General features: G+C 40.6%; 1 long non-coding RNA gene across 1 annotated transcript; it reads left to right on the top strand.

Moving 5' to 3' along the window:
* Window positions 1–10,953: 10,953 nt before the first annotated feature.
* Window positions 10,954–16,013, top strand: LOC107201382. Its single transcript, XR_001520169.3, has 3 exons — window positions 10,954–11,213; window positions 12,482–12,592; window positions 14,627–16,013. It is a non-coding gene; the product is annotated as an uncharacterized LOC107201382 (long non-coding RNA).
* Window positions 16,014–17,183: the final 1,170 nt, after the last annotated feature.

Genomic DNA, 17,183 nt, shown 5'->3' with positions numbered 1-17,183 from the left:
TACAATCTCATTAAAAGAACAGCAGGATAACCCTTTGTGTAACAACGCAGGCAAATCGCTTACTTCAAATTCTCAGGCTGTTTTTCTTAGTGTAAGTGTTGTCCATCTTTGTTTTCTCACCTGTGTTTTAAATAGCATGGATAAGAGGACAACATATACAACAGTATTTCAGTGTACAACAAATTTCAGTTTCCAAAACTGAAATCATAATCTAAGAAAGTCACAATATGAAACATGTCAGTACTGGACCACAGTACAGATGGAGGCTGAGGGATTCTTCCAGTCCAGGCAACACCTTTGGAACAGGCTGCAGAGTAAACCGGGGCCTTGCCCATAAGATTGTCAGACATGCCAAGAAGCAGAAAAAGCAGAGGAGTAAATGCTGAGGAGCAAGCTGGAAGAGTATGATGGCACTGTTAACAGCCCTTACTTGTGTTCCTGCTTTACAAAGGCTGTGCCCCTGCCAGGCTGAGGGAGTTGGTGGATGCTGGCCCAGTCTTCAGGAGGGTTCTTGGATCTGGATGACCCACAAAGTGCTCCACGATTTATTGACCCTGTATGTCTTGGAGGATGATTGTTAACTGATGCTTTGTTACTGTCCTGTTGGGTTACTGAGAGAACGGGCTGGGGGATGACAGGCAGAGTAAGCTTTGTGCCTTGGAATGGCTGGAAGGTAGCTGTAGGGAGAGAGCATCCCCCAGTCCTGCCAGCAGAGCCAGGCAGTGTCCTTTTAACTGGAGGCCAGAGCACATTTCTCAAATGGTGGTCTGCCTGCTAGGCTGCTCATTTCTGGCCAGTGCACATGGGGACAGACACCTCTGCCAGACAGATGGACTTGTATGGACATAAACGTGACCTCAGCTGTAGAAGGGGGTCACTTACATTTCCTTTGTGCTGTTGTTACACCCTAGGAAAGGGAATCTCCCTTTGGCAACCTCTGTGTTGGGAGCCATGCCTGGAACACTCAGAGGCTCAGTGAGCACCACATTCCTGGCACACAGCACATTCTAATGGATTCAGGAAGCTTCACAGGGGACAGACAGTGCTTCTGTTTTACAAACAGGATGCAGAGGCATGGGAAAATGGCAGTCACATAGAAGTCCCCAGTTCTCCTGATTTTTAATTTATCCAACTCACTATCTTCAGGAAGCTGTTGCTTTTAGTCTGCCACCAAGGTCTTGAATCCCCAGCAAAAAAGTAATCTGCAGCCCAGGGATGCCCCAGAGCTTTAAGCCATACAAGCTGAGCTCCCGATTCACCTGCTGGAAAACCTGACAGTAATTGGTCTGTAGCACTTCATCTTGCTGCAAGATGATATCCCTGTCAGCTTGAGATATTACTGAATTCTTAATGATATTAAAGAATTTATGTGACCAGCGCTATAATTTTTAAAATTTTTCTTTAACTTTCAGAAAAATCATTTCTGCTACAGAGATCTTCATCATAAATGCCACAGGAAGGGAAATGAAAATTAGGATTAGCCATCAGATAGCATCTGTAGGTTGTATCTGTGGACAAGGAAAGGAGTAGGGTCATTTTAATTCTAGAAGCAATTTGGTTGCTGAAGCTTGTCTCCATTTACGTTTAAGTGGTTACTGCATCCTGCTGATGTCCATTGTGTAAGTTCATAGACAACTTTTACGCTTTCTTAATCAAATACTTCTAGAATATTTTCCCTCTGTTGTCTGTCCTATAACTCAAGTGTCAGCATTGCACACCAGTTCAGGAGACCTATTTTCTGCTGACTAGTTTTTTTTCAGGTCTTTCTGCAACAACTTTTTTCAGCTTTTCAAGAGTATGGTCAGCTTTCCTTTTAAATGGATTCTGAAAACTTTCATGGGCATCCAAAAAAGAAGGAGCTTCTCTCTTCGAATTTACCATGGGCATCCAGAAAAGGAAGAATTTCTCTCTTCTTTGCAGTACAAAAGCATTAAAGATTTTTTTCAGTCTTCTACAGGATGAAGGTCTCAAAACAAATATAAAGTTATTTTCCTTAACAGTCTTACAAGCTTAACATCGATATTTTCTGTGTAACAGCTCTCACTGGAACAGATTTATATAATCCCTGTACCTCAAAAAGATATCTTGCAATTATGCCATTTTTTTTTTTGTGAGAAACTCAGGAAGTTTTAGTGCATTGCTGAGAAGTTAACATCTGTGATTTCCTACTGAGTTCTGAGACTTAAATCAATTAGCAGTAACTGGCACTGTTTACAGAGGCCTTCCAAGTGGAACAAGCATATGTTGGAATTTGAAACTAAATATTGAAGTCCCTGCACCAAGTGACTACCTTGCAAATTTAAAAAAAAATTTTGATCAAGTGTATTATGGCTATTTTAGTAACCTTTTAGTAACTTGTTCTTAGCAGAAACTATTTCTAGTCTTTTAAGCAAAACTAAAATAATAAGGTTTGGAGGAAAAAAAGTTATTTACATTTTATTTTTATGTTCTCCACCTCTCAATGTGTAAATGATTGTGCTGCACTAAAATCACATGATCATGAAAGAAAATTAATTAATTAATTAATTAATTATAACAAAACAGCTAAACTTACATGGAGTAGTCTTGAAATTTTCTCCTGCATGTTAGTGTAATAAACCTACCACATCAAATTACATTTAGAAGTACTGTGTGCAGTTTTCTTAAGGCATAAAAGGGATCACTGACAGCAGTAGTTCAAGGTGCAGAGTTGTACTGCACAGTTTTAAACAAAACTGCTGATTTTTCAGTGTGGAGAAGGCACTAAATCAGGAAGTTCACTGGGAGTTTGCTGTAGCATTTCCCCAGAAGTGAATTTCCCCCATTACTCCCAAGCTATTGCACCACAAGAGGAGCAACACACTCCCAAGCTTTTCATGGTTTGGGAGCTTTCCAAACCTTCAAATGAGAAAGGAAATGGATGGATTAGAGTCTGCAAGAGTCTTTAAGTGGATTTACTAGTGCTAGCACTTCGGGAAGATGTCTTCATGGACGAGGCCTAAAGTAGGAGCCAACTTCATGCACATGCCTCAGCCCCTTCCCCCTTATGGGACAAGGAGCTCTGAGAGGTTGTGACACAGAGAAGCTGAGATGCACTAACAATGCTGAGGAGCAGTTTCACCTTTACACTGAAGGGAATGCAAGACTGTGACTGTTGATGTAAAAATGACTATTGCATATATCTGAAACAGAAAGGATTAGTACAAATGCTTATTTCCATACCGTTATGTTGTCAGGGAAATCCATAACAAACATGAGCATTATTGGAGAAAGCCAGTTCAATGGAGAAATGTTTTTTAAAAGTTGAAAGTCAATGGGAGACACAATTATATTTTATTCAGGTCAATAGGCACTTTCACTGAAGAGGACAATTATTGAATAGCAAACAAGAAGATGCAAAGCCATAATTACTCGGTAATGAACCAAGCCTGGAGCTGGCTTAGCAACTATAACCTGGGAACAACCTCATCAACCATCTGCCAGTAACTTTTTAAAGCTAAATAAATGTTTACATGAAGAAAAGTGGGAGCAGTGATGGAGGGGAGGGGGAGGGGGGGTTGGAGAGGTGAGTAGAAGTGCACACCACACAACTTCTTTGTGGATATACACCTGAATTTTCAAAGAGTGATCAATGTCCCCCTTGATCCCTTTGCAAATCTCCTTCCCAGTGGCTGGGGCCAAGGGGGTTGAGAAAGTCACTGATCCCCACAATGCCTTTGCAGAAGATACAGCAGTGACCACTGGCAGGCTATAGCAGGGCCACCATCCAGGCCTTTCTCTTGCTGTTGCCATCCAAGACATTTTCACAGCTCCTTCTCACAGTCAATTGAGAAGTTTAATCCTCTTCCAAGGGCAGGAGCCTGCTAGTTGCCTTTTCCCCAAACCTTCAGGCAGGTGCCCTTCCTCAGCTGGATGTTATGTGTCCTGTTTCTCCCCTCCTCTTCAACCCTCTGTGTCCTTTGGCCATCCCACCAGCACCCTCACCTCTTCACCCAGGACTTTGCTCTTCCATGTGCTGAGCCTCACAAGGTTCCTGTCAGCCCATTTCTGCAGCCTGTCCAGCTCCTTCCAAATGGTGGCACCAACATCTGGCTTATCACCCACTCCACCCAATTCTGTGTCACCTTCATCCCCCTGACCCACCTGGCCTGCAGGGGAAGCCAAAGCTAGGGTCCAGCCTGGAGTCCCACTCCCAGCTCTGCCATGGGGAGCAGCCAGGTTCCAGCAACCCCATCTCTCTGCTGCTCAGGTTGTCTGCAAGCAGCACCCCCATGGCTGCAGGATGGAGGAGACTGTGCTCCAGAAGGCCACATTCCTGGCCCACCAAGGCCCTGAGACCCACTATTTATTTTGTCTTGTGTAACTTTAATCCTGCCTGCCCTGCACAGCATATGGATGAAGGGTGTTTGTGCAATTACCTTTCCATAACCTAATTCTGCAGAACGTGGTTCTAATCTACATCTGTGTCTCCACTGCTCTGACATTGCAAAAAAGGGACAGGCACTTAAATCCACTTCAAGAACCTTTGATCCAGAAAATATAGTAAAGCAAGTGAAAATTACTCTTACAGCCTTCCAGAAGTCTGTATGTCCTTTAATTGTAGTTGTTCCTTCTTCTTTCTTCTCACACATTACTATAGTGACTTATCTTCATCATAGCCCTATGATTTCATCATATCACTCCCCATAAGCTTTCTGCAAATAAGGCAGGTGATGCAAATTTAGAAATGCATCCTTCCAAAATTAGTCACAGTCCAATTTTTTCACTGTTTTCTTTTTCAAGTCCAAAATACCTCTAATTTAAGGAGCTGAGCCTGTGGTGTTTGTGGTGATAACAGACCAGAACAACTGATGATTTTTTTTTGTCCTGACATCTCATTCCATTCTGATTTAAGAAAGACATTCAAATTGCCTTGAAATATGTACTTTGATAGTCCAGCTTCACTTTGTATTAATATAGTAATACTGAAATGCTTTACAATAACTTCTAAGTCTTTATTTTCTGTTGAACAACGTGGGCCTCATATTAAACAGTTTCAAGTGTATTTGAGAGACGAAAGGTGACAGAACTGGTAATTACCTCATTTCTCATTAAAGATGACTTAGTACCCCAGGGACCTATATTAGAATAAATATTCTATCTCCTGTTTATTAACCTTTGTTCTTGAAAATGGTGAATGAGTGCTGATAAAACTGCTGTTATTGTGACTGCCTCAGGAGCTGCCACCCAGTCTCTAATATGATTTGGAGTCACCTTACCAAGAACAAATAGAACTTGACTATATTATGCTCCAGACTATCTTTATTTCTGACAAGTCCTTTGAACCTGAATATACAGACAATATCACCTAATGTTTCACTATCTGAGTGGAATTTACTAACTCTTGCATAGTTTTATATATGCTAAGGTAGCATATATAACGTACAGCATATATAATTTATAAGTATATATATACACACACAGATATATAAGACATATGTAACATTTATAGCATATAAAAGCTACATATATGCTGTAGGGAATCGAGTGTAGAAATACACAGAGTCCCTAAGTTACCTTGGATAATGTTTATTTTGGAGGGTAAACTCTCTTTTGTTAAGGAACACAAGCTTTCCTATGCTGTATGAAATCTGTCATCTGTCTTGTTTCCAACAGAAGCCAGAACATATTGCTTCAAAAGAAAGTTCCTAAAATCCTTAATTAGGCTGCTATAGTGCAAATTATTCACTCATATACGAGACCTGTGTCCTGAAGCAGAGTTTATACTGCTTTAGTAACTGATTATTTAAAATCTGGTAATTTCCTTTTACTGCCAGCACCTAATGCCTAATGAAGTATTATTATTTCAACTGCACAGCCTTTAAAGAAATAGAACAAACAATGAGGAAATAAAGTAAGCATTGCTTTAATAACAAATCAGGACTGTGCCTTGGTGAAAAACAGTCAGCTGTGGAGTATCTGAGCGCAACCACATAATTTTAGGCAAGTTTGGTAGGACAAAGTTGAGAAAGTGTAAGAAACAAGGTAGCTGAAATCAAAAGGACTAAGATTTTAATGTGTTCAATTACCATATTCAAAGTAAAGTAACCCAGTAGGATTTATTACCCTTGTGCATATTAATATTTTCAGGCTTGGTGACTAGGCAAGTTAGTCCTTCGTAGTTCTAGCATACATTACTTTACCTAAAACTGCAAAATTTTTTTTCCAACTAAAAGAAGTAATTAATTGGGTGTCCTGTAAGGATTTCAAAACCATCAAAAATATTTAGGGCTGAATTAGAATATCCTGCTATGGATGTCTGTCATGAACACTGAAATTATTTTAGTTATTGCCTGTCTAATATGCCACGATCATGGATACCAGACAGGGGATGTTCTGAATCACTCAAGTTTCTAAACAGTGCAGGGAGGTGGGGATAGAATATGGCTCTCTAATGCTCAGCCTCTACCTAAACTAATGGATCTGGACAACAGCAAGTTTTCACTGGCACTAAAAAATCTCTGGAGAAAAAACATCTGGCATTTATACAGCCTCTTTATTTTTTGCTATTAAGATCCCCAAGAATGATGACAAGTGTTTTTGATAAGAACTGGAAGATATACTTTAAAGTCAGCTACACTGATTGCTTTTTTACCTTTTAACTTCCCTGCCTGATGGTCCTGCTGACAAGCTTGACACTTTATTTAGTGAGGATTGGTATTAATATCATCTTGGCTAGACATTTGACATCTACTTCACCTTATTATTTTCCTATGCATCTCCTCCAAGGGCTGATACACTTCCAATAACATTTGTTGCTAGTAGAAGCCAGTGGAGCACAAAATGACAGACGAGAATATGAAGACTTCTAGCTATCTGTTATCAAGCTCAGTACTCATGAGTGATGTGGGAAGCCACGCCATGGGCAGGCAACCAGGACATTTGCTAAAGTCCCTCAAAATTATACATGTTATTGAGTTTGGAAAGGAGTGCTCAGCTGCCCTGGTTTACTTGCTACCAACTGAAGATTACACAGTGAGAATCAAAACACAATCAATCCTACTTTTCTCTGCTTGAGAGCCCTGGCCAGTTATTTAAGACTGCAGAATATCAGTTTTACTGCATATGACAGGTATGCAACTGAAATGTGCTCAGTATGATTTCAAGTGAAGAAAAACAACACAGTGGGAAATACATGGCAAGAGAAAAAAGTCCACGTCTCACCTTTTATAGATAAGCATTTCAACTTAAGTCCTTATCAAGTTCAGGGTACATTTTACAGTTCTGTGAGATGTTGAGTGAGCAGCTTTGATAGGTGAAATCATAAATGGTGCAACTGGATCAGTCCAATTTATACTCAAGGAACAAGATCCTGCTTTTCAGCACCTTTGTCCTCCTTTTTCTCCCCTTCCAGGAGAAACTAAAGCAACAAAACCAAAGTGAATGTCTTCTGCTTTGTGAATTGTAGCAGTGTGCTGTGTGGTTAGAAAGCCATCACAGCTGGTGTGGAGAAGAGGGCAGAACTACACAGCTGGCACTGAGTCTCTACATGACAGCACTAGGCAGTCTTGTCTTAGATATCCCATCCTGGTGATGAGTCTGTTGTCACACTGATGGTCAGACCTCCTCAGGCAAAGGTAGGATCTGAATCCAGGCTTCCTGCAGCCCAGGAAGTGCCCTGCCCACTTGGTCAGCATTTAAAACTGGCACTTTAATTTCTTCACTCCTGTTAAGAAGTTAGCCTAATGTTCACAACCACTTTCTTTTAAAAAAGAGAGAGAAAAAAAAAAAAAAAAAAAAGCACAGCACTTAACTCTGGGAAAGGATTCCGAGTTGCTAAGACACAGAAGCTTGTCTCCTAAGCACCTCCCGCTCACCAGATTAGGTGGCTGCTTGCATTTTTCCCATCCCTGTGACCCCCAGGGATGCAGCCCAGTGGGGCTATGCACAGTGTGGGCTTGATAATTCCACAGGGCTGTTCCACCAGTCCCACACGCTGCAGCATTTCACTTTCATTTGTCAAGCTTGCTTTCAGTGTGCCCTCAGCCTTAAAATGGTTGCTAGGGAGTGCTGCTTTTTGCTTGGGAAAACAGAAAGAGGAATGTGAAAAAAAACGGGGTAAATACTTAGATGCATGCGTTATTAAATCGATGCCTTTGTTGGCTTGCTTTGGAGACAGCAGAAATAATTCCCTTTGCTGCTTTACAATTTAGAAGTCGGAGTAAGATGCTAGCAAATGTTCTGACATAATTACTGGTAAATTGCTTGTACCCTCAGCAAACCAGGGGCTGCTCATGAACAAAGAAAGAAATGGAGAAAGATAAGCTCACTCTTACCATGGCTGTTCACTCTTTCAAAGAGAGCTAAAAACACAGCATGACTCAAGTGCATAGGTGACAAATTCCCACAAGATCACCGAGATTCAGGTACGCTCACCAGCGTCCTGAGAGCCCTCATTGTGGGAAGAGGTGACTTCACCTCCTCACCTCTAGGTGACCACATCCCCAGCTGCCTATTAGGGCTGTGGCAGCCTTCAGCAAGGAACATCTTGTTTTTAACCAAGTACTTTAACTCCATCTGAATTAAAGCAAAATCCAAGTGGGAACATTTATTTACAGCATCCAAAATAGACACTGCAGTAGCAAGGGTTTTAAGGCATAATAAAGAAGGCTATAATCAGCCTACTTGGTAGGGAAAAAATAAAGGGTCCTTTTTACTCCATCTCCTTCTTATTTGCTGTAGTTAGTCTTCAGACATGTCAGGGACACTGTTTCTCTGCATGCCATGTGTTACAGGCTGCACTTGTTAGAGAAAAACCTTTCCTCCACACCACCATTTGTAACTAATGTTCTTTCCAGGGGCTCTAAGCAGATTTATTTTTTCCTTTAGAAACTTTCTGGTTTTCCATCTGAAACTTACTTCCTTTTAACTTACTCAGCAGATGATCTTGACACTTCTCCAGTTAAATTAAGAAGTCTCACTTCTCTGGAGATGCAAATGTCACTTTGTCAGAGCAGCTGTCATCCCCTGTACTTTACTAGCCAACAAGCACCTTCTTGACTGAGTGCCACTTTACCTGCTGAACCTCTCCCTCCCTGCTATGGTGACTCAATTGCTTTTCATACAAAAGTGTCTCCAGGCACTGAAGTTTGAATTTAAAATGAGCTAGAACATTCATAAATATCCTTGGCACAAACATCCAGTGCAACAAGTGAATACAGTCATTATCATCTCTTGAATGAGATGATAATGCTGGGCTTAAGGCAAGTGAAGGAGACAGAGGAAAGCCTTTCTTCCAAACATGCCATGAAAATATCTCAAAGCATTGACAACAGAACAGCCTTTGGCACCTGTAACAGATATTTTCCTGGCAAATGTCATATTTTTCAACCCACATTAACTCTCTGTTAACAAGAGGCAAATACAAATTGCAATAGAAGGGAAAGTCCAAGCTGTTTTGCATGTACACTTGAATAAGGGTCAGTTTTATTTCAAGAGTCAGTCTCAGGATGGCCTGTTTCCTTTAAGGCATTCTATGTGTTTCTGGATGGGATGACAAGGAATGAAGTGGAGCTGACGGCTCTATTTGCTACAGACACAGGACAGGCGAGAGCTGTTTATCACCTATGATAATGAGCTGGATTTCAGAATGCAACCCAGATTGTTGCAGGACAAACCATGATGTGACAGGTTAGTGGTAGATGAAGCAGCACAACCTGAGGACTTCTTTTATATCCAGGGCCTTTACTAATATACCTACTATAGATAGTGCAAAAAGGACAGAACAAGTCCTGCATAAGAGCTACAGGGTCAGGAGAAAGCAGATTTCAGTGACCTGCAAAAGACTTCCTGGGCAAACCTTTAAGCAAGATGCTGCAGGTTTAGTCATCCCAGTGTTTTCCCTGGCAGCACTCCAGTCTAATCTACAGGTCAGGTTGTTTATTTCTCACCCTTCCCTCTTGCAGCACAGCTATTGGGTCTGGAGTTAGTGGCTCTAAAGGTGCAGGGAGAGATTCTGTCCCAGGTTCTGCTCCAGAATCCTTCCTTTGTCTCATTACAATCAAGCAAGACATGACAGGAGTCCTAGGGAGGAGCCAGGCTGTGTTCCTGGACCCCAGCATGGATGGGGAAAGTCTGTTCATAAAGGCATTAGAGTGTGCCGATGAAACAGCTGTACCAGAGTCCAAGTCAAGGCTGGTGCTTGCCCACAGGCAGGAAACTCCTCTGTTTGGGAATTACTGGTATTCAGGGCATTCAAACCAATGTGGTTTTATTCCTATTAAAACCTGCACTTGAATTACAACAAGCAATCCAGACACGGACTGCTAGGCTCGGCTGAAACAATGGCAGTTGCTCTTTTTTGTTTCTTCTTGCTCAGTTAGCTGTTGTAGAAATGTGCTTCTTCCAATTTCTTCCAGAGAAATGCTTAACTGAAGAAATTCCTTCCTTCATCTTTCCTTTTTTTTCCTGTGGAAAAAAAAAATAATTGCGAATAAAGATTGAAAAGAAAGAGGAAAACAATTTTAAAAGTAACAAAACACCAAATTATTTTTGTTTTCATCCTGAGGTAGTATTGAAAACATGATCTACTAGGAGGGGTATAAAAGGAAAAATCACCAAGAGAACTAACATATTCCAACAGATATCTAGGCTACTAGTTTTGTGGGAAAATGGGGAGGTTTTGGGGGAAAGGTTTTAAACCTCTTTTTATTATGTATTTAATAGATGGCAAAAGTCAAGAAGGGATCAGAAAAAGTCTCCCTATTATGTGCAAGCACAGAGAGACACACAATAGACACAGGGACAATATTGTCTGCCATATTCCTAACTCAGATCCTGTCAGTGCTGCAAGAGAGTGAAAATCCTTGTAGGATTCTTTACATTCTTTCATGTAACATCTATCAGCAGCTGTTCTCTCCCTGCATTAACACAATTCCCAACATATTAAATAATAATAAAAAAGTTATTTCCATTGTTTAGCTTATAAGTCCGAAAGATGCAGAAGGGTCTTCATTTGTGAAATGATGAAAATAAATTTAATGGGGAAGCAGGAGGTGCTACTGGTTACCTTTCAACTATTCTCTTATTGGATGTACTAAATATACTTCTCAAACTTACTTTCAGATGGAGAGTACTGGAATTTCTGCAGAGAAAGAAGTGCAAAAAAATTGCACATCTGAGAAGAGCAGATACGGAAAGGGTTCCGTGGGACTGGAGAGTGACAAGAAATTCAGAAGCTGCAAGGCATTAATCAGGTGCATTGATTGAATTAGCCAGTGTAACATCATTTATCATGGCAACCACGAGAGACGTGCCCGTAGCAGCGACTGCCTGAAGGTCACGCTCACACGCAGCATTTCTCCTACGCCACACAAACGTCCAACAACCTGTTCTACCCAGGCTTGGGAAGAAGTCACTGAAAGACAATTTTGAAAATCTTCTACATGAATCACAAAGTGATATATGTCTTAATCAGGTCCATCCAACGCCTTAATAATGTGAAGTTTCTGGATTCCCAAAGTTTATTGGACCTAAATGTGGGAAGTAAACAGTTAGGACTAATTTTAAGAGTGTTATGTGTAATAGAGTCAGAATCATCAAGTTTTAGGACATTTCATGGTTTTATAACAGCACATCCATGCCTGTCAGTCTTTTCTGCCTACTGTATCTTGCCTGTTCATTATTCAGGAATGAACTTAAATAATGATGAGGCTCTGTAAGAATTCTCAGTAGCAAAATGTTGCATAAGGGCTCATTTATGGTCTCAGCTACATAGGGGTAAGACTCAAGCACAATGATGAAGTGAAAAGAGTTCCTGGGGACACATGTTGGCATAAATGGGTTTTGGATATAGGTAAAGCCCTATATATAAGGGCCTTGTTGGTCTTGTAAAATCATGGCCCAGGCCTGCTACTTCAGCTAAGCAAAAAAGGACTATGGGAAAGTGACTCAGCTGAATAAGTGGTAGGAAACTAAGTTATATAAACATTACATGTTCACATCCCGGTGAATTGGATGGATTGGATTGTTGGTTGGATTATGTTTGTTATGATTTAAAACTCTGTAACTGATAAAGGCCTAACTGCATAAAAAGGACTGGTTTTTGCAACAAAGGGCTCTCCTTTGCACCTGCCTGGGGACTCTGTGTCACTTTGCTTTGTACAAATGGGGGCTTAATTTGGCCCTAAATTAGAAACCATTTGTCAGCTGGAAGCTCAGATATCCAACAGCATTCAGTGCTGCCCCTCTGACTCAATAGTTTTCCAATGGGAATTTCATTTCCTTATATTAATAAGGAAATTATTAATATTTTTTCATGTAATTTTCTTTTTCATTTTCTGACTTACAAAGCACTTTACAAACACAAAGTGTTTTGCAAGTGTTTATATTTGCTTAAGTTTTTAAGCAGTACATGGGACTGTTAACCTTTTCTAAGCATGTGTTTCTTTAATTGAAACTCCTGTTTTTAAAATGGTGTAATAGGACCCACATTAATTAATTTCTTTATCCACTTTCCCACCAGAAAGAACCAGAAAGGCATTCCAGGAGCACACACCTTCCATATCTTCATGTGCTGGCCTGGAAGCTCAGCTTCACCCCTGACCACATGAACCCTCGCCCAGGGGAATTTCAGGTAGAGTTCTACAACTTGAAACTTTGCAAAGCCAAAGCCCTCCTGCATTTCATGGGGTGGGAAAGCATTCAGCACCAATACCTACACAAGTGACAATCTGCAGGACTGGATTCAGCTGCAGGAACTTCTGCTTGTGCATATCTTGGATGCCTGAGTTGCACAAGGACGTTGGAAATTAGACCCCCCTCACATCTTTGTTAGTGAGTATGTTTCTGCTGTATTGAAATTGCCTTGGCATTGGTTGCACAGGAGAGCCAGACTGATGGATTCTTCAAGATTCTTTGAGGGTGTTATGTTGTTCTGGCTTTGTTATGTGCAGATGTCTCCTAACATCTAATTCTAATTCTTCTCCCTTCATCTCCTTCTCCACTTGCTGTTACCTTTTAAAGTCCTTCGAGGTAATTTAAAACATACTATTTTTAAATTTAGCACAGTACCAAGGGACCATTTCTAGCACAAAATGGCCAAAGTAATTGCCCAGAGAAGCTGGTGTCACTTTCAGAGGTTAGAGGGCTATATTCCTGCTGCCAAAAGAGATACAGGTTCCACAGACATCAGAGTATTTGCGTGGTGCATGAACAGCGTGAAAGGAAAAAGCCTGGATAGTAGGGGTTTGGTGAGAATGCAGGTAGTCATCAGGGATCACTGAAAGAGTTCAATTTTTAGATTTTTACCTTGTTTCATATAGTACTTTGTGTTGGACTCTGCCTTATTCTTCTGCCTATTTCTCTTGTGGGGTACCAAGTAGCAAGGTAACATCAGCAAATAGGTGAAATTTTGTCCAATACCACCTATTATGAGGGACAGGACATTTCTCTGCTTGCACCTCTATTAAACCTTCCTATATTACATACCCTTCCTAATGACCTGTAGGATGTTTAGCCCAGCTAATAAGATGAAACTCAGATTATACAAAAATAGCACATACTTGCAAAGTCACCACTTTATGCTTCCGTTGGTGGCAACAAGGGTAGACAGCATCCCCCCTAGGTCTTAGCAGCTGCCTGTAAAAGAAGGGACACCCCTGACAATTTATCTGAGCATCTGAAGTGCAGCTTTTCCACTTTAGAAAAGGGGTCTCCCTTAGAATACCTTGTCAAGACAGGACTGTCTGTGCTTTTGCAAGGCAAATGTTAGATCTGGGTGTTAGACTGGAGTTACATTTAATCCATGCTCCTTTATGTGAGACAGGAAATTCCAAATCTCTGATCAAAGCAACACACATACTGTGTAACCCTTTTCATTTTCGTTTTTCAAACAGACGGAATAGGACAAAATAAGCAGCACATGTTTTAAGAAGACTGGATATTACTAAATGTATTAATGAATTTTATTACTATTAATAAAAACTCTGTGAGAGTATAACTGTGCTTCTGCAGTTTAACAAAAAGCAGAATTCCCTAGATTTGCATGAACTATTGACTCATTGGCTAATGTAAAACTGCAGTCTGTTTGCTGGAGAAGCCCAGCTACTCTGCTGATCTCAATGAAAGAACAATTTCAACTACAATAAAAACCCTGGGATCTTGAAAACCATGGGAAGATATCAGCTGCTATTAAACAGCACAGAAATAAAACAGTAGTGAAACTAATAAATACATACAAAGAGATTTAAGGTGTCCTCTTCAGAAACACTATGCTCTGAGTTAAAAGATCTGAAAATTTAGCTTTTAACAGCTCTGGCATACAAGGAACCAACACAAGTACTTACCTATCTCCCCTGTGTAAGTGCTTCACTTCTTGTTCCTGGCTACATAAATCAAAGGCAGGGTAAATGCATTACGAGTCGAGAGAAGGAAATAATATGATCTCCTAGCAGACACTGGGTGCAACAGCTTTCCACTTATGTGCCAAAATGCCACACAACTACTAGCCTGGAACAAGATACGCCTTCTTTTAGAAACAGTCTGTAGCAAATCCATACTTCATCTACTAAATCCTTGAATGCTTAGCCTAAAACTCACAGTCTTTTAACATGTGTCTCCTCATAATATCTCTTTCAAGACTAAACTGTGCTTTTCTCTCATTTTGTAGACAGGTACAGATGCACCAAGAGGAACAAAGTGTCCAAATCCCAGCGTGCCAGCCACAAAGCCCCAGGATATCCAGTTACACTGATCAAAACCCACAGTGCTAAGAGATGGAAAAATCTCTATTCTGATATTGTTTGACAGTGAAGAAGGGTGGACAGAGTGTGTATTGATGCTCCTGATATGTAAAAACTACCTCAGATTAGTGGATATACCTGAAAGTGGGAGACAAATGGATAATACAACATTGACCACGTTGTCCACATTTTGTACTCACAAATCAGTTTTCTTTTGACAAGACTCATTTTTCACAGCAGTATCTTTGTCTCCAAGCCTTTGCCAAGCAGTTATAACTTCATCAGTGCATTTGGGGATACATTTAACAAAATTGCCTTTTGCAGAAGTGAGATGGTACCAAAGCAATGCAATTCTGAAAAACAAAAACACAGAGGGAAGAAGAAAAGCTATCTTGAGGAACTAGTGAATGTGGCCCTCAATTTCCTAATAAAATGCCCCAGTGCATTGTTGCTTTTCTATTTTTCTCTTTATGAGTTACAGGAAAATAAAATTACCATAATTTTGCAACATGTGCAACATCATTTCATTACAAGGAAAAGAAGCCAAAATTGTGCTTTATTTTAATGAAATTATGTTATTATTAAGATTTCTCTAATGTGACCTTTGATCTTGAATTCTTCATGAAATCACATGCACAAGGTACAGATAGTGACATAGTGAGCCTCCTCTCTTTAGTTGTTCCAGAGGCTGTGTCCAAACACATGAAAATCTCAGAATTCCTTAATGGTTTCCTCTAAATAACCAAAACCATTTTCTTATGCATCATCAAACAGTTACAGCCATGCTGAGATTATGTGACTAAAACTTCAAGGCAGAAAATACCAAATGTAAATGTGCCTGTGTCGCTTTGTCCATTACTGTATCATCTTTGATTAGAGAATCATATTAAATTAATAATTAATAATATCTTGGCTTACCTCCTTCAGCTGTACATATGGCATTCCTGTGCATTTGCTGTGCTTGCACTAGGGTAATGAAGAACATGATATAACATAGAAACCATATTACTAATCTGTAGGAACTCTGCTCATTCATCTGTCCTCCCCTCATAAAGCCAGGCCACTAGCCCTAGCAGATTAGTGTTTGAACAAGGATAACTTGACATGGGCTGCTAGACAAAAGCAAGACAAAACATTCCTAGCTGAGGATGGTAGGCAGAGGAATGCAGAGCATCCTGAGGACAGACCAACCAGCCTTTGGCTGATCAGTGTAGCTTGCATTTGAGAAACACTTCTAATTGTGTGTTGTATATTAAATGTTTTTAATCACAACTTGTAGATTAAAAATTTCCTTCCAACTAGACTTTAATAAAACTTGTCAGTAACCTTGCACCTGCTGTCTGTGCTTCTGTTTCATGGAGCTTTGAATCAAGTCTGTGATCTCAAAGCCCTCTTATCAAGACACCTGAAAGTCTGGGCTCAGGATAGCTATTGCATTTCCCACAAGGGAAAAATTTTCACAGCAGCCTCTTCACTTACGGAGGGCACTCACACAGGAGCTCTGGACCATGGCAAATCCAAACACCTTCTTCTCCTAGGCACGTTTCTGTCATTCACCTCTTCTAACAGAGTCACCAAGAAAGTCGTACATTTAAATCAAGCAAGCCACGGTGAGCTCCACGCTCACCCCCACAAAATCCAAAAATCAGGCACTTTTCACCTCCTTTCTGCAGAGAGCAAGGGTGGGTCACACTTGCGAGGTGCTACCGGTGTTACAGCAGGCACAAAGCTGCTCCGACACGGCGGCGCTGACAGACTCCCACCACGCGGAGTGACGGATCTGGAGAGCTTGCAGTTAAAAAAAGCTTACACCGGATACAGCGCATTATTATTAGCCTGCGATGTAAATAACGTTGCATATGGAAAAACCAAAGCACAGATCTGCCTAAGATCTGTCAAACATCTCTTTGAAAGTTTATACACTCAGGCAGGAAAAGTTTGAATCGCCCAGGCCCTGTCTATAGCCATGCTATAGACAACAGCTATCAAAGCTGTAACATCGAGCATCCAAGCTCAGGCCAGCAACATTTTCCATTAACAATACCAGAATATGACCCTTGTCTTGCTCCCAGTCCCCTTACTTCGTCTCAGTTTTATCATCATTATTTATCATGCTGTGTTTAGTACTCACAGCAGAAGGATGGAGTGTAACACTGTGTTTTTTTAACAAACATTTGCTCATTAGAATCTCAATCTTTTCATACCAAAACCTAAAATTAATGAACCCCTCTGAAACAAAACAAAATAAAACAAAACAACCCCAAATTGACCAGCAACACAGTGCTAAATAAGAATAAGATAATCTGCAATTTTTACCTAATAGTTCAAGTGTATAATACTCCAATACCTCTGCCACAGTGGGGGATTCCATTCACTAGAGCACTTGTCGTTCATGCATGGTCAGGAACAAGTACTGCCCAGTGATTCTGCTTAGTAGATCAGTCCTGGCACAGAGCTCAGGACAACATCAAGATCCTGACTCCT

This window comes from Parus major, chromosome 3 (genome assembly GCF_001522545.3).
Source record: "Parus major isolate Abel chromosome 3, Parus_major1.1, whole genome shotgun sequence".
In the NCBI taxonomy this organism is placed as follows: Eukaryota; Metazoa; Chordata; class Aves; order Passeriformes; family Paridae; genus Parus; species Parus major.
This window is presented reverse-complemented; position numbering and strand designations above follow the sequence as displayed.